Source organism: Pinus tabuliformis, chromosome X (genome assembly GCF_031772625.1).
Source record: "Pinus tabuliformis cultivar Carrire ecotype Pingquan chromosome X, CPIR1, whole genome shotgun sequence".
Classification (NCBI taxonomy): domain Eukaryota; kingdom Viridiplantae; phylum Streptophyta; class Pinopsida; order Pinales; family Pinaceae; genus Pinus; species Pinus tabuliformis.
In genome coordinates this window covers 468,755,082-468,778,833 of record NC_142308.1, presented here as the reverse complement: position 1 = coordinate 468,778,833, position 23,752 = coordinate 468,755,082, and the positions used below count along the sequence as shown (strand labels likewise).

Below are 23,752 nucleotides of genomic sequence, written 5' to 3'. Positions count from 1 at the left end.
AAAATAAGACCAAGGTCATGGGACACATTCAAAGTTGAAAGGTAGGGAAACATTATAGTGGGAATTACTTGTGATTTAATATGGCTATGTAAATTGGCAAAGGCATTGACAAAGGCAAAGAGACAATAACTAACAATTAATTATGGAAATAAAGGAAAATGGGAGAAAAGGAAGACGAAGATACACAAATATGCATGCAAGGGAAATTGGAGGGAAAATGAAGGAAAATGAAGAAAAAGGAGACATTAATGATAAAAGGGCAACACAGAAACAATTCACAACTTTTGTCACTTTAGTTGTTGGCTCTCTTGCACACTTAGAGCATTATTGGAGCACTTTAGCATTCACTTGAATTTGGAGAAAGGCAAAAAAGAAAGCAAGGGAATGAAAAGGACAATAAAACGAAAGTGAAGGAAAATAAGGAAAGGTTGGATCAAAAGCTTCAACAAGAAAATTGTGTAGGTAACAGGTTGCATGTGTGATTTCCTTGCTGGGATGTGCATGCATGGTACATGCATTTGTTTATTTGGTTCATTTGTTTTCATTAGCATGGGTTTTGCCTGATTTGATAGTGGTTTCAACCTTGCCCTGCCATTTCTTGGATAACCATGGTGTGATGGGATTCATTCTCAGTTGAGCTTTGGATTGTTGGAATGTTTTGGATCCATGTGAAGTGGTCTCAGGAAAATCCCAAGGGTTGGGGGTGGAGATGGGTTTTCTTTGGGAAGCCCTCAACAGGTGGGTGGAGACAAGAAAATTCCTTTAGGTACGGTGAAGGAATTCTGAGGCATCCAAGCTTGTTTTGGTTTTGTGATCCAGGGACCGGTTTAGGTGAGATCACGATAGCTTGAGGGTGGAGGTGGTTTAACATTTGTATTCCCTCTTTGTTTATGTTTTGGTTTATCCCATGAGATCCCACATTCATGGTTGGAATATAGCACAAGGGCAATTGGATGAAAGAAAGATTTGGTTCAGCTCAATCTATGGTCAGGTAGTACATGGAAGTCCTCGACTTAGTTGGATTTTTCATATGTTAATATGATTTATTTTCCTCATTATGATTTATGAAAACATGTATTGGTTATTAAGTGATCTTATGACTAATTTTTCATGGTTTCTATTAAGGTTATGTGTTGGTTATATGCATGGTTCTATGATGTGCTCTAGTTATGGATCTTATTCATAATTTGATAAGCATTTGAATGGTTTATGAATGCATGGACTAACAAGTGCTATTTTAGCTAATTGAGATGGAATTATACCTTCCTGGTGATTCTGAGGTGAAGTTAAGAACTTTATGATCATATATGCATTCGTGACCTATAACTTATATGTTTACCATATGGTTGACGAGATATCTATCTATCATGTACTAGGCATGTACTGGTTCAGATCTTGTTCAAGTTTCGAATGGTTCTAGCATTTTTATCATTATTGTCATGATTCTGGAAAGTTACAAGTAGTTATGGGCATTGGTTTGGAGGCTAGCCTGAAAAAGTGGCATAGATCTCGCAACCGCATGCACAGAACATGAGATTTTCAGTCACAACCGCTGGAAAGAAAGATTGTTCATGCGGTTGGAGCCTCATAATCACATGCACATTATGTCAAGGGTATGGTTGGGATGTTAAGTCAGTGAAAAAGAGTCTCAACTCAAGGGTTGGCCACCTAGGCTGGTTGTGAAGCTCTTGAGTAGTATGTAGTCTCTAAGGGATGTCAAGTTATGTTCGAATAGTTGGCCCCACTTCCATAAATGAAATTTAGAGGTCGGGTCATATCCTAGTGACACTCAACTCATGTTTACCCTGGAGTGCTTGTAAAATTTGGGTAAATATGGAAGGAGGCGTTACAAAAAGTAATTTTGGAGCTAATTCATAGTGATGTATTTGGGCCATTACAAGTGTAGTCACCAGGTAACTCCATATACTATGTATCCTTCAGTAGTGGCTTATCTAGGATGACATGGTTATATTTAATGAAGAATAAGTCAAAGGCATTTGAGAATTTTTAGGATTTTAAATCTCTTGTGGAGAACCAGGCAGATAGGAAGATAAAGGTGTTGATAACTAGCAATGGAGGTGAATTTTGTAGTAAATAATTTGAGAAGTTCTACAAACAACATGGCGTAGTATGCCATATGACTACTCCATACACTCCTTGGTATAATTGAGTTATAAAAGGGATGAATAGGACATTGATGGACAAGGCAAGAAGCATGGTCAAGAGTGTAAGATTGGCACAATAGTTTTGGGTGGAGTTAGTCAACAGTACGTGTTACCTAGTGAATCAGTCTCCATCATCAATGTTAGTTGACGAAACTCCATATGAAGTTTGGTTTGGTAAAAATACATCATTATCACACCTCAAAGTCTTTGGTTGTGAGGCTTATGTCCATATCCCAAAGGAGAAGAGGAAAAATATAGATAACAAGGAATTCAAGTGTATTCTCATTAGCTAAAAGGATGGAAGAAAGGATATAAATTATGGGATTTAGTGACAAGGAAGGTGATTTGTAGTTGAGATGTAATCTTCATGGAAGTTAAGTGTACTTCCTAGACTAAAGAGATTCCATAAAATGAGAAAGGAAAACAAAAGTTGGTGTTCGACTTGAGGTTAGAAGAAAATGACTTCGATGAGTCAATTAAGTCAAATGAAGAAGTGGAAAGACAGACTCTAGTTTTGAGGAGGTCGGGTCGAATAAAGAAGGAACCTAAAAAATATGCCTCAACCAAATTCCATTTTAATTTTGTATTTTATGCTATCGATGGCAAACCTAGGAAAATTGAGGAAGTACTCGATTCAAAAGAGGGTAAAATTTGGTCGAAATCCATGAGGGATGAAATGATTCTTTGTACAAGAATGAGACATGGGATTTGGTCAAATTACATAATGGAAGTAACCTTGTTGGTTGCAAGTGGATGTTCAAGAAAAAATTGAATGCGATAGATCAAGTTAAGAGGTAAAAGGCTCGAATGGTGGCGAAAGTTTATTCCCAAGTTGAGGGAGTCAATTTTGGTGAGATATTTTCCCCTGTTGCAAAATAAATTTCCATTAAGATATTGATGTCTCTAGTTGCAACATTTTATATAGAAATAGATCAAATGGATGTAAAGACACAATTTCTACAAGGTGATTTCAAAGAAGAGATATACATGAAACAACCTAAACGAATTATCGTAAAGGGAAAATAGAAGTTGGTCTATAAGCTAAAGAAGTCCTTTTATGGTCTAACGTAATCACCCAAGATGAGGTACCAAAAATTTGAAACATATATCTAGGGATTTGGGATTTTTGAGAAACCAAGTTGATCATTGTGCATATCTCAAGTTAGAAGGAAAATGTTTCATATATATAGAGTTGTCCATTGATTAGATGTTGCTGATAAAAAACAATATGGGTGCAATCAAGGAGGTGAAGATGCAACTATCCTCCAAATTTGACTTGAAGGATCTCGGTGCTATACATTTCATTCTTGGAATGGAGATTAGGAGAGATGGTGCAGTTAGGAAACTTTGGCTAAATCAAATTAAGTATGTTGAAATAATTCTATATCATTTCAACAGGCAAGATTGTAAACCGTCGAGGCTACCTATTCTTATTGGGGAAATATTAACTACTGAATAACTTCCAAAGACACATGAAGAAATAGAGAACATGGCCCTTGTTTCAAATCGAAGTGTTGTAGGGAGTTTATTGTATGAAACAGTTTGTACTTGACTGCATATTGCTTATGTAGTGGGAGTATTGAGTAGATACATGACAACACCTGGAAAAAAAACATTGGTCTACTATCAAAAGAGTACTTAGGTATTTGCATGGCATGAGTGATTATGTGATATACTTCCATGAAGAACCTAAGGTTGATAGTGAAGCAACCATACAAGGATTTGTTGATGCCAACTAGGATGGTGATCTAAACAAAAAAAATTGACTTGTTTGGTGAAGCTATTAGTTAGATAAGTAAGAGACATTCAGTTGTTGCAATATTGATGAAAGAGGCTAAATACATGGTAGCCACTCATGCAGGTAAGGAAGAAATCTAATTTTGGAAGTTGTGTTTAGATATTAGGTTTTCTCAACAAACAATAAGGATAGGTTGTGAGAATTAGAGTGCAATATTCTTGGCAAAGAACTCGACTTATCATTCAAAGAAAAAACGTATTGATTTATAATACCATTTCATTATAGACATGGCAGAAAGTAAGAAGGTGTTGTTGGTAAAAGTAGATAAGGAGCAGAATGTTGCAGACTTCCTAATAAAGTCAATGAGTGTTGGTAAATTCTCTTTGTGTAGAGACTAGTTGGGCCTAGGAGCCCTGGTTCACTAAAAACATAGTATTAACAATTCATGAAAAGAAGACAACAAGTGGGAGAATGTTGAGGTGTTGTAGTCTTTGCAGGTAATATCTGTCAACATTATGATTTTAACTAATCAATGGTTTGGTTAGGAACAATTGATTAGGAATAACAAGTCGATCCAATTCGATGGGTCAATAATTGATTTGAAATGTCAACAATCAATTTGAAAGAGCAGTTATCTTAGTCAAATTTTATGGGTAGTTGAGAAATCGATGAAAGTCGATACTCGATTGAGATAATCGAAGGGATCAAAATTGGGTGCATGCACATATTTGACTTATATTAGTGGTTGACTGGTGATTGACAGGGAATCAACTACAATCAAGAAACAGTTATGAATCTTGAGATTCTTGGGGCCTTAGTCAATAATATTCAACAACCTATATTGATTTGAGTTGCTTTGAATTAGGGTGATTTATGTCATTTAAATAAAGCATGATGTAAGGCTAATGAGAGATGATGAAGGATGATGAATGCATTAGCCTTAGGCGTGGACTAAGGTCAACATTCATTGTAACTAGATGTATTATTTGATCAAGAATATAAGAGTGGTGGAGCTCAAAGGTTAGTTGGTTTTCTCAATTAAGGGAATATCTATGTGTTGTGTAATTGTTTAATGGCATGCTAACAATTTACTTCCTGATTTTTAAGTTCTCTTATGATCTTTAAAGGTTTATGTTAATTGAGCTTCTATTATTGTTTATATGTCTAGTTGACTTTGTATCTAGTCATTTTATATCTAATGTGAAAAATAGTTTACTTAAGCCCAACATAGGAATAATGGCCTAGGGTAGAGAAGGCACCTAGGAACTTTAAGAGGCCATCACTTTTTGCTAGAAATCAAATTGAGCAAGAATACAATCTTTGGACAATTCTTAATGAGTAGAAAGTCTCTGTGAGCTCATCAGTAACCTTACATTAGTGCGTAAGTGGAAAATTTTAAAATATCCCACTTCCTCAATGCTACTTAGGGGGTTGAGTATGTTACCTAATCAACTAAATAAATTCACCATTGATAAGTAAAACAACAATGCTACAATTTCCTGGAAACAACACTTGCTTAGATTATATTCCAACCACTATAACTTTGAATTGTATGAAATATCTAACATTAATCCCAAATTTGGTTTTACCACTCCAAAGAGAACCAAGTATCCTTGACATTCCCAAATCATAAACACTTGCTCTAGTTGGAGAATCCAAACATTCATACACTCAGTCCTCTCTATTGTGATTGGCTCTGCTTTATGGGAAATTGGATTTGATCTACATTATGAATCATTACACATATGACTAGTTTGGGAAGAATGGTTGGATAACTAGAGTCAATTCAAGTTTAGGAGGGATTACAAGACAATGAATCACATGTTCTCTCTACCTATTATTATTGAGGAGGCTAAACATAGGTCCTAGATGGTCTATTGTTGCTTCATTGATTATTGAAAGCTTGTGACACTATTCTTATACATTTACTCATTAAGCATCTTTGTTCCCTTGGAGTACCTAACCTTCTTGTCCCGACAATGAAGCAACTCTATGAGACAGTAGTGGGTTTTTTCTACACATCCACGGGATTTCCAAGGATATCAAGAGTACTATTGGTGCCAAAAAAAGGTATCCCACCTTCCCACCCTCTTTGGGGTCTACATTGGTGAGATTGAATAATAACTCAAGGGTTCTATTCAAGTTGAGGATGGTTACCTACTTCATCAGATATAGTTTCACTCCTTTTATTTGTATAGGATGTGTTTTTGTTGGCCTCCACTCCAATAGGTTTATAGAGGCACACTTGATGTTTTAGGTTAGTTTTGTGACCTTTAGAAGCTAATAAATAATCTTAGGAAAACCAAGATCATGATCTTCCATACAACAAAAAGGCCTTCTCAAAGTATTGTTTCTCCTTTTGTGGGAAACCAATTGACATTACCACATGATCATATACTTAATTAGGGGTGCAATTTATGAGTCTCGTCTTTAGTATGAAAATTACATCATGATCTTCCATACAACAAAAAGGTCTTCTCAAAGTATTGTTTTCCTTTTGTGGGAAACCAATTGACAACACAACATGATCATATACTTAATTAGGGGTGCAATTTACGAGTCTCGTATGAAAATTACATCCAAACCACCTATGTGCAAAGGATATGCTTCCTTAACCATGCTTGAGAGACAACACTTCCAACTTCATTTCAAGATAATCCATCCAAGATTAAGCACTTTGGTCCACTCACTAAACTTTTTGTCTTATATGCTTCTAGATTTATGGTGTTGGCATTGGTCATACATGGTATTTTCAGATCAAGGGGGTCTAGACCATCATGTTTCAATGTCTTATTTGATGCGAAAGGATTATTCCTTCAGGCATTGTACATAAAAAATTTGATGCCTCTTCCATCTTGAAACTTCTTTTGGGCATATCATCTACCTTCATAGGCTGTAACAAATGGAAAACTCCTCCTAGGAGCATGATAAATACCCTTCTTTATGTTTTTTTCTTCTAAGAGACTTGCATTCTTAGACCAATATAAGTGGTAGCCTTGTTGGTTTTCTAAGTCATGTCATTCTTGCAATTAGTGGGAATTTCAATTGATTACCTTCCTCCCCACTCAATCTCCCTTTGTACCCCTTTCCACCTCCTCCCCGTTATAGAGGAATAACTTAATTCTATGATTAGGAGAGATATTTCTAGGAGCTTTATCTAAGTCTCAGGAGAGATATTTTTAGGAGATTTATCTAAGTCTTCTAGACAACATTGCTTAGAATTTTTAACCCAAAGTTGTGCTTTATCTCCAATGGTATCATTTTTCAGTTAAACTACCTTCACTTTCACTTATTACATGGGCATTGATTTACTCTCAATTAGTGTCAAATATGCATACATTTGTTGAGGGTTGAGGTGGATTACCCATGGTTTACCACATCCCTAGGGAGGAATGGATCCATAAACTTTACTTATTCCATGAAGTGGAGCCAAAAGAGAATTTTATCTTTAGTTTTCTAGTCTATTATGAGATTAAAGGGAGGCTTCATTGTCTCTATAGGGAATCTAGCGGATCTTATTGGCCTTCTTCAAATAACCTAACCAATGGTTCCTTGTCTTGTACATTAAAGAGCCATTGTTCTTAAGTAATGTTTAATCTAGAGTTCTTTTGCGACAATTACACTGTTAAATTTGGCAACTAGGGCCAAACTCCATGTGGGTCATCTTATTAATGGCAGTTGGTATTTGTCTTGGATCCCTCGCATCGAGAGGTGTAAGATTGATCTAAAGATCATCCGATTCCGATAAGTATTCATGGAGATATGAATTTATTAGTGTTATGGGACAATTCGTCAAGGTCGGCCAGCAACCAAATAACCCACACATGTGCTCAACGTTTTAGTATAAAAGGAGATGACTTGAGAGTCATTTCTCACACACTTCACTCTTGATTTCTCTCCACTTGTTTTGGGTTTTAGTGTGAGAGAAATCTAGGAGGAAGTAGCCCTAAGACGCAGGAGGAAAGGAGGGTTACAATCTGCCCTAACCGCAATCCTAGCACAGCCCTAGCCACAGTCAAGAAGAAGATATACGTTGTCCTAACCTAGAGGACGCAGTCATGAAGAGATGCCCTAATCCTCCACCTTGTCTCAAGGGTAACCTAGCCGCAATCAAGAAGAGGATATACGTTGTCCTAAATATAAGTATGGTGCCCTAACCGCAGTCTAAAGTAGGAGGTGAAACTGTTGTCCAAGCCATGCACTTATTCGCAATCAAAGAAGGGCTAACGCTGCCCTAAACGAAGTCTTACAAGAAGGGTTATAACCGCAACTTTTGGAGGAACCATAGCTGGAGTAAAACATGCCCTAGCCCCAGAGAATAGAAGGTATAATGCAGCCCTTAGACACAGCTAATAGCAAGGCAGTTTAAGGACCGTTCTAGGTCTCATTGAAGGATATCTGAACTATGGTTATGAGGTTGAAGTGTTAAGGGTTAAACGTTGTTGTGTTGAGCATAACCAAAAGCCAATTGTTGTTGTGCTAGGCCTTAGGCCATAGCACCACAGTTGGGCTTGCATTGAGCTATTAAGAGCTGTCATATACCCTATGGCAGCAACCTAGCAAGGAAGGAGTTCACCTTCAGCAAGCCACAGTCTTTCAAGGTTTGTTTGGGGCAAACTGGAGAACATTAAGGTTATTGCAATATGCACTAACAAACAGGGTTGGAGCAGCATGCCAAAGTGTGACGATTGTTGGTGATAAAGGCTGCCCAGAATACATGGAACAGTATGACAACAGTATGGCAAACATGTAATAGCAATGAAAGTGGGATAGCAGCAATGGCATAGTGCAATGATGGCATAACGAGACAACAACAACAACAAAGTGACCCATGAAGTTTGAATGCATACTAATGTGATAGTACAACAAGATGCATGGGCAGCATAATAGCACCGATGACATGTGGCAACAAAAGCACATTGGGACAGTTGTAGCAATGCTAAACAGTGGGACAGCAGCATGGTGTTGCAAGGGATAACAACATGGTAAGTGGTACAGGGGACATGTGCTTGTTGGAGCTTGGTACTTGGGACAACAAGCTATGACATGGCACAACAATGTTAAATGATGGGACAGCAAGGACATGGTGCTTGCATAGGACAACAAGCAATCATGGTGCAGCAGTATGATGCATGTAGCATGGTAATGAGGTCCAACATGGTGATGATGGGTGCAGCACGATGCAGCACAATGAGGTGCAGCATGATGACAAGGTGCAGCACTATGAAGGGTGATGGGGTCACCTGGGAGAATCAGTTGAAGCAACATGTCTTCAACTGAGTTCCGCTACCTCATGTATCATCCACTTAGAGATGATCTATGCTCTTATTTAAGATAAGTCAAAGTGTTGACTTCTGTTGTAAATGTATTATCTTTCTCTCTCTCTCTCTCTCTGCTGAACTATTGAAGAACATATAAACAATTGATCAAGGCTTTCCCCACATTGGGGTTTGTCCCTGGCTAGCGCCACATCTTGTGTCCTCTTGTCTTGGCTTGTCTTCTGCGATTAAATTTATGTTCTATCTGCAGTTTACTTTAATGCTAATGTGATTGCTAATCTGGAAAAGATATTGAGCTAACTGTGAAAATTGAAATAAATTTCTCTAGCATAGAACATACCTAAAATTAACATACACATATTACCTTCTTATTTCACTTGCTCTAGGATAATGGTGGGGTAAAGCATGCAACAAATGCCACTTGGTTAGACAACATTAAGCACATCCAACACTATTCCTTGGCCTACACTACTTGGGCACCAAATTGTGCATAGCAAGGATTCCATAAGAGGACCAAACTTACTTGCGAGAGTCATCATCACAAGACCCCTACTTAGAGATGTATTCCTAGATTCATATCTACTATTAGTGGTTATTTGACCCTAGATGTTGGGAGTGCTCCCTCTTCTTCTTCAATATCTAGCTTCACCAACAACATTGGTGTTTGATGTTGAACAAGGTTACTCGTCAAAGCCCTAGCCCCAACCAACTAGTAGATGGCATTACTTGCAAGGCACTTGGTGTTACTATCTGCAATTTAAATGGCAAATCAGACTGTCACCCCCCCTCATAGGGATTTGTGACAGCTTATTCTCATGGTTATGTCTACTTGCTACCTCTTCTTGAACTGGCAAGGTTCACCTTCTATAGCCTATTTATATGCTCCATGTCATCTCATGTTGGTATATTATACTTCTTTTTCTCCTTTTAGGGGATAATTCACGGCACTTCCCTTTTTTACTGTTGGCTATTAATACTTATTGTACTTTTTAATCCTTTCACCTATTTTAAGCTTTTGTTGATATTTATATACTTTTTTTATATCCTTTTAGGAGTTGATTCATGCATCCCCCTTTTATTCTTGGCCATCACTGCTTATTGTATTTTTTAGTCCTTTCACTTATATTAGGATTTTGTGATATTTATATATATTTCAATTTTCATGGAACTAAGATTTTTTTGTCAATATCCTCTAAGATGATGTCCATAAGGTAGCCAACATATGGGATCAAGATTCTAAATATGATAGTGTATCTTTTCATCAACATTCTTATAACAACAACATGGTTACATAATAACATTCTTATAACAACAACATGGTTACACATTGCGAGTAACAACTTTATGACATGTTTTTATCATATCCCTTACAATAACAATTTGTCAAATCAATACAACGATACATCCACATATTTGAAGAACATTGTGCCCAATTATACAAATTGGGCATGCCTTTGTTTATCATGTTGGTCCATCTCATTTCTCTATATGAATTGCATATAGGTCTTAGGACCTCATCCATGTCTTCAACCACCAATATATACACTCTTGAGGCCTCAAAGTAAGGGATTTTGAATTCCGAGCCAACAATGACAATAGAGTCTATCGTGACCTATGAATTGGGATCCTAACCAGTACGACATTGAAGGGAGTGGTTGATCGACGCCAAAATTTCATAATCGCTTTTTTGGCTTGTTCGTGCACGTTCTTCCTGCAACCCGTGCCATCCAAGGTAGTAGGGAACCGAGGATAGTAGCGCAAAGAAGGTATGCAAATTGAGCGCGGTAATGTTAAAAATATCTGAAAGGGTTGGCCCTCGACTTTATTTCTAGTTTTTGTTCTGCTTAAATGATTCCTTCCTGTAGGAACCCCATGTGCTTCTTCTAGTTCAGCTCATCTTTCGAATCATATGTGACTCCGTGTGCTAGCACGTTACAGGACATACCACTATCACACTATTTTTGCCTGCCTTTATGGATTATAAGACGAGAGATTCCTGGTGTTTATCATCTTGAAGGACCTTTTGACAGTTTGTTACTTCACCTCTGAGGACATGATCAATATGTTATTTGAACATGCTGATCCCCCATTTACATTCTTTGCTATAAAAGACCCATTTTACCAAAGCCACTTTCGCTTTTTGTGCAGTAATTCCAAGCAAAACACTTTTCTTAAGCATTTTGGGGTAAAAGAATGTGAGAAAAGAGTAAAGATCAGGTTTGAAAATGAATCGTTTCAGCTCAGAAAATTGGCAAAAAATGTTGCTCCAGCTATGGAAAATTGACCCTGAATATAAGCTCTAATTTGTGCCCCAGCTGCCCTAATCATGAAAAAATCATCTCTGAAAAGTGTGCCCTAGCTGCTCTTGCCGCTGAAAAAATCGAGTCTAAAATGAGCGCTAGAAACTGTGCCCTAGCTGTCTTTGCTGTTTAAAAACCAATGTTTAGAAACGAGTACTGCATTTCGAAAGTGTTCCCTGGTGGCAGTTACCCTAGCTCTGGAACGTGAGGCCTGATTCTCTGAAAAGTCTTTGCTGGTTAAAAACCAATGTTTAGAAACGAGTACTGCATTTCGAAAGTGTTCCCTGGTGGCAGTTACCCTAGCTCTGGAACGTGAGGCCTGATTCTCTGAAAAGTTATTCCCTGGCAGCTAGTTGGTGAAGATAAGGCTGAAAATTAGTACAAGATTTTGCCATAACTGCCCTCAAATCAGATCAGAAAAAGCATAAAGGGTCCCACCAGTGTTCAAATATCCGGAGGCGTCACCCATAAGCTGGTAGTGTAGGAAAATAAAGTAATAAGAAAGCAACTCCTGTCTCACTCCGGCACTCCGGCCTCTGGAGTTTTGGTTTTTGGAATCAATTTGCAAGAGTCTCAAACGTGTTCAAATCTCTAGAGACATCACCATAGTCCCCGCCTGTAATGTAAGAAGATACAAGTAATAAGAAAACAAATACCATCACCAACTCCCACCTCTAAAGTTTTGGTGGTTGGAATCAATTTGCCAGAGTCCCACTTAATAGCTATTGTTATTGTTGTTGCTGCCTCTAAAATTTTGGTCTCTAAAGTTTTGGTGGTTGGAATTGATTTCCCAGAATCCCACCTGGTAGCTATTGTTATTGTTGTTGCAAATCGGTAGTGGGTGTTCCCTGGCAAAGGTAAGTTGGCTGTAGTCCTGTCCTAGCTACGTGTCAGAGGTCGTTTCCCAATGTTACAAAACATGTGCATAAACAACTCCAACTCACAAAAAATCAGCTCAAAATACGAGCTCAAATCACTTTTGGCTTTTTATAAAGAAGGGTTAATGGTTAACCCAGTCAGACCTCTGAATGGGCCAGGCCTGACCAGATTTTAACCCAATCAGGTTTTGAGGTTACGTCGGGTCAGACCACCAAGCTCGATTTATGCCAGTCTATTCCTATGAATATGGTGCTAACAATTCTTCATTTTTATCATGTTCAATGCCTTGTAATTTCTGCATTTACGCCATTCGCCTTGTTCCCTCTGGGCATAATAAGTGCCAGAGAACCACACAGAATCATCAGGGGCAGATCTTACTCCCTGTTAGAATTGCTTAATCTGTCTTTCAATTTTGTCTCTCAATGACTGTAGTTCTAAGAAGGTTGATTTGGTAGAAAAGATCCAAGAAGAAGCTCAATAGAATGTTGAATTGCCCACGTGGGAAGAAGTCCTCTGGATTCCTCAAAAAATCTGCATATGCATGTGGTGTGTGGTCTAGTAGCAATCAACGACGTGATTGATCTTGAGTTACTGTAAATCATTGGGTTCAAACACCACCCCCTGGACTGAGTGCAACTGAGGCCAAATGCAAGACTTGGTGATTTTGATGGCATAGAAATGCCCCTCCTAGTATGGCAGCTTAGCCAAAGAACCACTATAAGTTACTATAAGTAGCATTTCCAAAAATAGAGAGAAAAACTTACATAGCAAGAAGAGGTGAGTTCTTCACATGGTCTCTTTTGACTTGTCTAGAGAGAAACTTCCATAGCAAGAAGAGGTGAATTCTTCACATTGTCTCTTTTGGCTGGTCAGACCACACAAAGCACCAAAAGCATATCAAAATTTACCTTCTTAACCATTGTTCTTCCAAAAAAGTTTTTAATTAGAAGAATAAACTTAAAGATGGTAAGAGGAAGTCAAGTTATATACCATGCCATCTTTGTGAATCCTGTAGGTATTCTAAAAAACCATCATAAATTGCCCTTCTCTGTTATTGGTACGGTTTTCCAAGGAGGTGGTCAGGAAATCAATAGTAATCACATCACAGTCCATTGTTTGGCATGACAACAAAAGTAATAGAACATTTACGAGTAACAAAAGTAGGTTATCCTGCCTCTTTGAACCATCCAAGATTATATGGATTGGGATGTGTCAATTTAGGATGTTGAAGCTCATCCACTAGCTGCTAAGAAATCAGATTTTTCTAACTTCCACTTGTCAACGGCCATCTTAGCTATTTTGTTCTTTATGTAACAATTGTTAATGGAACAATCCTTGGTCATAAGAACCAGATTGGGATTCACAGGCTTACGGTTATTGGCATCAACCTCACCATTTTCTTCTTGTGGTTCAGAAGATGGACCTTTATCCTTGTCAACCTTCAATGTGTAACACTCATCAATAGCGTGCCCATGCCTCCGATGTTATATGTGGTACTTCTTCTCCCATTACCTAGATAAGGTGTTGAACCTTTCGTTTCCCAATTGTTTCCCTCCCCATTGGTAGAAGGCTAAGAAGAAGAAATAAAAAAGAAGTCAGCTTTGGATTAGAAACCTTCTTCTGCGATTGTTGTTGAGAGGACAGAGTCTGCTTAGAAGGTGCTTTCTGCTAACATGGACTCTAACTTCAGTGCAAATTGGAAAGGTGGCTAATTGAAATGATCCTGAGCAACTTTACTCCTTCCATACATCCATAAAACTAAAACATCCACCTATCAAATGGGTCTAGCTTGGATGGCTGAGAGACAAGTTCTTATCCCCACCACCCAAGTTCAAGTTCAAATCTTGCTTGTGACATGTTTGCCTCCCACATGTTTGCCTCTCGTGGGATGATTGGAACTAGCAAAGTACCAAATTGATGGGAAGGATTGTGGGATGATTGGAACTAGCAAAGTACCAAATTGATGGGAAGGATGCGTGGAAGTTTTCTCCGGAAAAAAACAAAACTAATAAGTCCACCAAATTGATGGGAAAGATCCCTGCAAGTTTTCTCCGCACAAAAACAAAAACTAACAAGTCCACCAATATCTTGCTTGTGACATGTTTGCCTCTCGTGGGATAATGCCTCTCGTGGGATGATTGGAACTAGCAAAGTACCAAATGGATGGGAAGGATCCCTGCAAGTTTTCTCCGAAAAAAAAAAAAAACTAATAAGTCCACCAATAAACTTAAGATGGAGGTTTTCATAATTCATTATCGTAAAAAAACAAAAACTAATAAGTCCACCAATAAACTTAAGATGGAGGGTTTCATAATTCATTATCGTCTTTGACCTCAAGCTTGATAGGTAGTTTGTTGAAATTGTCAATGAATTGCTGAGCAGTCTACCTGGTGATCTGTCAAAGGTGCAAGTAGCGTGCTAGTATTTCCTGACTGTAGGCAAGAGGATAAACCCGCTTCCGAATTGTTCCACCCATAATGTGATATCTGGTTAATTAGAGGCAGCGAACATCTAATTTTAAGAGTGCCGCCGATTAAGGTTTTGATCCTCTATATGAACTTCAGCAACTATGAGCCTCTAATCATGAAATATTCTTCTGGGTCATTAAGTAGGCTTCTAAATTCCAAATCCACGCATTCAACTTTTCTCTGCTGAGGGAACCGTTTAGACAAGAAACAGACATTTTGGTATCTAACTGAAAAGTAGGTTGATTCAGAGGAGCAATCTTGGAGGACAAGGCGGTCAGAGTTCCCAAATATGTTATTGCTACTGATAGCCATCGAATATAGAGCTGATTTCTTGAGTCAACTTATTCTAGAACTCATATCCTCCTTGAGACAGCAAATAAGTTGTCGCAGGTCACAAATCCCTTATAGCAGTAACTAGACAAGCCCGTTGGCTGTAGATGGTCAACGGTAACAATAGTATATGGATTTTTGTAGGATTCTGCCATGAATCCCTCTCAGAATTGAATTTAGCAACCGTTGATAAAACTCTCTTAAATAATACCAAAATTTCACAGATCTGACGCACTCAAGGGAACTGAAAATTCGATGTGAAGACTTTATATTAAGATTGCAACCCTAAAGAATTCGAAGACGGAAGTCGAAGGATACTTCTAGATGGAAATTCCAAGGCAGAGCTAGAACTTTAGAGCTCGAAATTCTTAATCGCAGAATTGAAGGATCAACTTCAGCGGGCTGTATCTCCCTCCAGATTGTTTTGTATTTCCGTTGGCGGCACTTTCCGAAAAGTACGGGATCTCTAATTTCCGACAAAACAAATCCACTGGATTATAAATATAGTCAGTGTGTTTTGAACTGCTATGTTCGCCTTTGGCCTAAAACGTGTTTCCCCAAGTTCTAATTAGATTGTTAGATATGTGCAAATCCATAGAAGTAATATGGCATGCTATATATTCTTGGAAAGTAACTGAAATCTTCTTTAGAAAAAAAAGAGTCTCACTTCAATTCAATGTCTTTCCAAAAAGTTAAGCATCTGGGAAGGTAATTACTATCCAAAGTTCGTAATGTTCAGTCTGGTTTCCAATACCAATTGTGCTTATAGATGAAACATGGTGTTGGAATTTCACACTTATTTTATTGGTAATTGATAACGTGTATTAACTGTTATTTTGGAATTCATTTTGGGGTCAGAATTTGGGCAAACAAATTTCAACAAATATTACGGAAGTGGCCAGAATTTGGGCAAACAAATTTCAACAAATATTACAGAAGCAATGTTTAAATCATGTTTTTTATGGTGGAAATAGATTTAGCACCATCAAAAACCTCTAGGGCACCCAAAATCTTGGTTCAACCACTGTAACTTGGATTTACAAAAATCCCTGTCAGAATTTATCAAAATATTATCAAAATTTCCATGATTTTCAGGCAAAAAGACAGTCTCGTTAGACTACAGCTTTAATAATCGCTGAGAATTTTGGTGTAATGGAAAACTTCAATACATAAAAAGAAATGAACACAAAATAAAAAAAACAAACGTAGGGAAACACAAGACACAAGTATATACCAAACTGCACAATTACATGTAAACAAGTATATTACAATTGTACAATCTATACACTTTATATTGTCTTATGTATATATAATAAAGTACAATGCGCAGGTTTTCTAAATAACGCTCCTCCATTAAAAAAGACTTGAAGGAGGAAACCTATCATCTGCAAACTTGGAACGAAACCACAAAAATGAAGAAGAGGAGGAATAAAATGAGTAAACCCTGCAAAAACAGAGAGAAAAAACTTTCTAATGCAATAATGACATTCACTTTTCCATATTATTGTTTATTTTGTTTTGTGTCTAGAGGAATCGTACTTCAGTGACACGGGATCGATTCTAACCATTATGATTAAACTTTTAGGTGAATCCATACACACCCTCACATATGAATCACAAAGCTTTCAAAAGAGATTTGAATTTCAAACCATACGCTTCACAAAAACTCATCGAGACGATCGCCAATTAAGTTGTGACTTCATATCATGATGGTTGTCAATTACGCTGTCCCTTAGGGACCACTTCCCATATTATGATGGTCGTCAATTAAGCTGTCCCCTAGGGACCACTTGCAATACTTTCAATGGAGCAAGTGTAGTAGACTATGTAATTTGCTCGCATGGTTTGTGTGAGAAAATGGAGGAAGTTTTGATTGGAGATCAGCGGTGGGACTTAAAATTAGATCACAAGTCAATTTATTTATGTTTCTCTTGCACTGGGAAGAAACAATTAGAGTAAAAAATTCAGCATGTCCAACAAAATCTTCCATAGGACAGAATTCTTTTGACCCCCAAAAATTGTAATACCTTCAAAACAACGCTAGAGAGGCTCTTCGAGAAGGAGAAAATCACAATTCACAACCTTCATAGTCATGAATTAACACATTTAATTCAATGTGCACTTGCAAAGTGCGAAAGAGAAAAAATTAGGAAGTCTGAAACAAATTGCTTTCCGATTAATGCTTGGTTTGACGAGGAATGCAAAAAGGCAAGGAGAATGTGGAAAGAGTTAAACAAGGATAATATAAAGCTCAAAGCTTACAAGCAGTTATTAAGCAAGAAAAAGGTCGATTTCATGGTTTTAAGGAGAGAAGAACTAATCTTCCTTAAGAAAAATAATCCCAAATTATTTTGGAAGGAGCTCCAACCGAAAAAAGTTACAAACTGGAAATAGTATTACATCTTCTAAATGGTTTGACTATGCAAGACAACTCTATGAGCAGGATCCCAAGGTTGACCCTCCCCCCTTGGTCAACACTGATACTGAACTCTTCACGGCGCAAAAGATAGAGATGGGTATCAAGAAGTTGGGTGTTGGAAAAGCAAAAGACTTAGCTGAACTCCAAGCAAAATATCTAAAGTGGGGCTCAAAGATTCTTGCACCTCACATTACAAAACATTTCAACAACATCATACATTAGGGGCTCTCCACAAATTGGACAACTAGTCTGGCAATACCTCTTTTCAAGAGCGGCGACGTCAATAATCCCTCCAATTATAGGACCATCATGATAAACCTTTTGTTTGCAAAGTTATTTGGAAGCATGCTAGAAAACAAAATTAGCAAGTGGGCAGAAGAAAGAGATAAGTGTGCTAAAGGGCAAGCAGGTTTTAGACCTAAACATTCCACAGTTGATCATTGTATAACTTTAAGGCACATCCTTGAAAAATTTTGGGAGAAAAAGGAAGAAGCCTTTTGTTGCTTTGTTGATTTCAGAAAAGTGTTTGACTCGGTTCCTAGGGTAAGCTTTGGCATAGAATGGAGGAACTTGGGGTTCCTAAACATTTGAGAGCAGCTAAGCATAGGCTGTATGAAGAGGTGAAAGTCAAAATTAGAACTTCAGCAGGCATTTTTTAAAGTTTTAGAAGCAATATCGGGGTCAACCAAGGTTGCCCATTGTTTCCTACCCTTTTTGGTTTATATATCGACAAGCTTGAGGAGTGGTTAAATTCGCAAGAGGGTGATGGTATCTATTTGGGCAAGTTTGTTAAGGCTTCTTTTGTATGCAGATGACCTTATTCTGATTGCTAAATCAGCTCTTGGTTTGCAAGAGCACTTACTATCCCTTGAACATTTTTGTAGAAGTGTGGGAATGCAAGTCAATATCAGCAAAACGAAAGTAGTGGTTTTCTCTAAGAAAAGAAAACGTAACCAGCATAAGTTCTACTTTGAAGGCAACATTTTGGAAGAAGTTGCGGATTACAAATACCTCGAAATTGACTTCAACAAAAATCTAAATTGGAATGGTTGTAGAAAGAAAAGAACTTTGGGGGTTGGGAAAGCATTTTATGCTTTTCAAAATAGGTGTAGAGAGGCGGAGTTATGGGACTGGAAAACCACTCAAACTCTTTTTGGGCTTCTGGTGATTCTCTGTGGTTGTGAAATATGGGCCAACAGTACCTCTGACATGCAATGGAGACAAATTGAGAAAATTCAGAGGCGTTTGATTACAAACAAATTCAAGATTAAAAGCGTAGTTCCGTATGCTATCTTGTTAAGTGAAACAAAAACTACTCATATTGAAGCAATTACTATGGTGCGAGTCATAAGGTATTTAAAAAAAATGAGCAAATGGAAGAGGGTAGATGCCCTAAGGTTGTCTTTAATGACAGATTGTGCAAGAGAAAAAAAACTTGGATGCAGCAAAATAACAAATAGTTTAGTAAATGGGGTATTTGCTTAAACACGTGTCCCATAAACAACGAAGAGATAAAAGCTTTTGTTATGGAAAAGTTCCACAAGTGTACTTGGGATAAGGAGCTAGGAAGAAAGAAAAAGCACTATATTGAAGTATTTAGTCTCACTCATAGTCATCAACCAAAAGCATACATAGAGGCCAATATCTCTTCGAGAGAAATTCTTATTGCTCAGTTAAGGACTAACTCTCATCAACTCCGTTGTGAAACAGGGCGCTGGAAAAGGCCAAAAGAAGTGTGGGAGCAAAGAGTATGCATTTTTTGTTCTTCCAGAAAAGTAGAAACGGAAAAACATTTCATTTTAGAATGTGAGGCCTTCAAAGACAACAGGGAAAGTTATGCAGATATGTTGACAGCTATCTCTTGGGATAATCTACTCAGTGAGGGGTTTGTCAAGAAGTTGGGAGCATTTATTTTGAAGCTTCACAGAAAAAGCACCAAATACATCAAGCAGATGAAGAAGCAATCTGTCCCATAGGCTATCTTTAGCCTCGTGGATGTTAAAATAATTTCTTTCTTTCTTACTATATTACCCTTATCAAAAAAACCTTGAGAAAAAAAAAACCTTTTGGTTGGTTCAACCTCCCCTATTCAAGACTTTCCCATGCTGTAATAAAATTATCTATGATGAAATGTCCTTTCATAAACCACATTTACCAATGCCAAATATTTCAGGCAGAATGATTTTTATGCAAATAGCAAGAGCTTTAGCTAGCACTTCATAAGACACAATAAACAAAGTGATAAGCTGCCAACTACCGATTGTGTCGTTTCTGTCTCTTTACAAATCAACTTAACAAGGTCTATAATGATTCCCTCTCCCCTCCCTACCCCTTAAAGCATGTATCCAAAGTCTGTTGACAAATTCGGAATAGATCATCGCCAATCACAGCCCAAATAGCCGGATAAAATTCACAAGGCAATCCAGCCAAGCTGGTGATTTACCCTTAACCATGTCTCACTAATGAACTGTTTACCAGTAAGACAATCAGCTCCACAACTACCAGGAGAAAAATGGCTTTGAAATGTGCATAAAGTGTCATTTACTTTACTCTGAGCATCACTCAAATTCCCATCTGGGTCTTTAAGTACGAAAATGCTTTGAAAGGCCTACTTCCGTTTCAAATAGTGAAAGTACATTTTTGTAATGTCGTATCCCTCCTTGTCGCAATTGATTCATGATGTCATCTTAACCCCATTGGCTTTGCATTCCTCAAAATTACAAAGTGATAATTAATATCCCAAACACAAGTTTGTTTCGAGGGATTAAACAGATCTTCTTCCCACTCCTTTTGGGCATGACTAAGTTGTTGCCTAAGTTGCCACTCCTTGGCTCTAGTCTGTAGTGAATTCACTCATCCTCAAACCCAGAGAAACTTGTTTGTCATTTCAATAGCAGCTTTCACCATAACATCCACGCTGAGTTGCCAGTTGGACAAGGGACAATATTCCACACCAGTGAAATAAATAAAATTGCCATATGTCGGGGAATTCGAATAATAGATATAGCTTTTCAGAAGTCTCAATCCTGCGTACTCATTTTTCTTACAGTCCAATAAAAATAAATTGGTCCTGGTAAAAATTAAAAACTAGACGAAGTAATTCAGTTCTGTTGTTGCCCTCCCATGCATCCATGCTATAAGTCTCTTCTCATGCAGCAGGCTTCCAAGACTAGCTTTCAAATGTTTCAGAGGATGATGAAAACTTCAACAATGCACAAATGGCGAACACGAATTTTTACTTATAAAATGTTTAGAGATAGGTTTCTTTTCGTCTTTTCGAGAAATGACCCAGTTCCCCCTAAAATATGAGAAAACCACAGGCACTTAGATTTTAAACAACTTTGTCACAGCATAAGATGACAGAACATGGACAAAATCAATTTCAAAATGGTTAGAAACCACCCAAAAAGATTCCCAAATTTTTGCAGAATCATCCCTGGAAAAATAGAAACATCTCGGAAGAGAACAGTACAAGCCTCAAAAACATGAAACAGCGGGAATAACAAGTTGCTAGGATCACCCAGCGGGCTTTGAATAAATGGGGATTGGATGCACTGTTAAATCATTCTGTGATGTTAAGGTCGCCAGTGCAAACCCCATGAGTAGTCCCATCTACCTTTGAATAAATGGGGATTGGATGCGCTGTTAAATCATTCTTTGATGTTAAGGTCGCCAGTGCAAACCCCATGAGTAGTCCCATCTACCGAACCAAAAAATGAAAAACTAGGATTAAAGGCAGAGAAATATCTTGCACTGAATAGCTTGCTCATCTCCAGTTACTTCTAAAATATGAGGTATCTAACAAGTTATGATAGAAAACTTTTGTTCTTATTATGACTACTTTGCCTACGTTCACATTTCTCGAAGTTCTGTAATTGCTCGCTAAACATAGGTTTGGCATTTTACCACCGATAGAATTCTTGAAACTTCTAATATGACTAGTTCATTCATTCAGAAAAGGATTTCTAAAATCCTCTCCACTACCGAAATATCTTAACTTCGGTCAGTTTCTGAAGGTCATTTCAGTTCCATCAATATTTATTTTTCATCGTTCTTTAGGTGAAAAGAAGCCACCATAAGCCAAGATTCTCTAGGGAGCAAGGCCGTTGATTCCCAAAACTTAACAGCAAGTACTAACCACCATTAGTGCGTCGCAAATTCTGTTGAGATGGAATATCTGTATTTGTATGAGCAGCTGTCCAATGCTGCCTGTCAACCACTATATTTACCTGATGGTCTCTTGGCTATGGTTATACACTACAATTTACAAAACTAAGGAGTATCCAAGTTTGCTAATTGTAAATAAGTGAAATGGTCTAGAATTGAGAGAAGGTTACAACAGTATTTTATTTTCTTACAAAGAACTACCCAAATTTTCCCCAGAGCAAGAATGAAACTCTTGGGATATGATGCTTCAGGGGCTCCCAACCACAAATTCAATGAGAATTAAATCAAGGGCAGTTGTAATAAACTCCTACCAACCTATCACTAGACCAGAGCCCAACTGACTTCCAAAAGTTACAACAGTATTGAAACATAAGGCTGTGCCTGCAAAAGAAAATGCAGTCAGGCAATCATCCAATTCTATGAACCAGCCTAAAATATAGATAATTATATTCATATCACTGCACAACAGCCTAAAATATATAGATAGATAATTATATCCATATTAAGGTAGAACAGAATTAATATAGAACATGCCACTTTGATTTTTAGTAACCATGGAATTGAAAAGCAATCACAAAAGCAATAACAAGCGAGCAGACCCAATAGATAGTTATATTCATATTACGGCAGAACAAAATTCTCACCAAGGGGTATATATTTTCAGTAATCTTGCAAATGAAAATGCATCACAAAAACAACAATAGCCACAAAGAGGAAGTAGATCCACAAAGGGCACAGGCACTAACTAAAAACACTGCTATAGAAATTCAGAAGGTAATAAACGCTTCATTATGATATATAAGAAGATAACTAAATTTGAAGAAAACAATGCTACAATCCACACACAGAAATATTTATTAGTGTTTATGTTATAAGTAAATACACCATCATGTTTGAGAAGCCCTATGATATATCTCAGAACAACATACATATAAACTATATGGGGAAGAGCTATATTATATTTTAGAACAACATATATACAAAGTGAGAGGAGCCACTCAGTAGAAATTTGTCAGTACAAAGCAAAATTCTGTGAAGAAAGCTGTAAGATTCAATCAATTTTGATGACCAATAAATAAAGCAAAGATCTCTTACCAGAAAAGTATCAAGAATGGCACTCTTAAAGCACCTTTATGGAGAAACAGGTAGTGGGCACTACTCCAACCTGACCAATGCAAATGCCTCCCGTTGAGGATACAGTTCCAAGGCTTTCTTTGATGGCAATTCTCAGGCAGTTTCCTTAACAAATACAAAGAGTGTGTAATGACCAACTTCTCTGGTCCTTTGCCCCTTTCCAAATCCAACATGAAAAAGAAAGCGGTTTCACCGCTGTTAAAACCAGTCATTGGATAGTTGTCATGGAAGGGAAACTCCATAGAATAGAATTGCTCCCCAAATACACAATTGTCATTTAGAGGCCACGTGATGTGCGGTATCATTGGAGTAGGGAAATAAACTCAAGCAATCTCTGACTGCCTATGGAATGAGGTTTCTTTGCAATTTACAAGGAGATTTACTTGTAGTGCATTGCATTTCATTGGGAGGGTGAGTTGTAGGACCTCTGGGACGATGGTTGTTGAAATGTTGGCCTGCCTTCCTTTCCCTGTGTATTGCTGGGTCAGTTGCACTGTGGTTTCAGCGTGCTGTTGTGAAAATTCTTACTGCATTGTCAGCGACCGGTCCCAAAAATTTCAAAAAGGAAACAGGTATTGGGAGACTTGACTTTGCACTATTTGGTGGCTTCGATGATCACTATGCAATTTCAGTTTGGATGGAATGAAAGGTTCCTAACAGTTCAAAATAATGGACAAACCACAAGGATGTTTCGTGACTTGCATAGCAAATCCTAGGAATGTCACTTAAGAGTAAATCTTCATTGGTATATTTCACTTCTATGGAAGAGAATGTTAAGTTGAATGTCAAGTAGGAATCAAGTATGAGCATTATCTTCAAAATTTCACTAGTATATTTCTCTTCTGCCGCAGGGAATGTTAACTTGGATACCAA

The 23,752-nt window shown here is 37.7% G+C and overlaps 1 protein-coding gene across 1 annotated transcript in view; it reads right to left on the bottom strand.

Annotated features, from left to right (window-relative positions):
• Positions 1 to 23,545, bottom strand: part of LOC149140698 (trihelix transcription factor ENAP2-like) — a 65,774-nt gene extending 42,229 nt beyond the window's left edge. Inside the window, exon 1 of the mRNA XM_089449589.1 lies at positions 22,841 to 23,545. The gene's annotated coding sequence lies outside the window, so the exon portion shown is untranslated. The remainder of the gene's footprint in view (positions 1 to 22,840) is intronic.
• Positions 23,546 to 23,752: the final 207 nt, after the last annotated feature.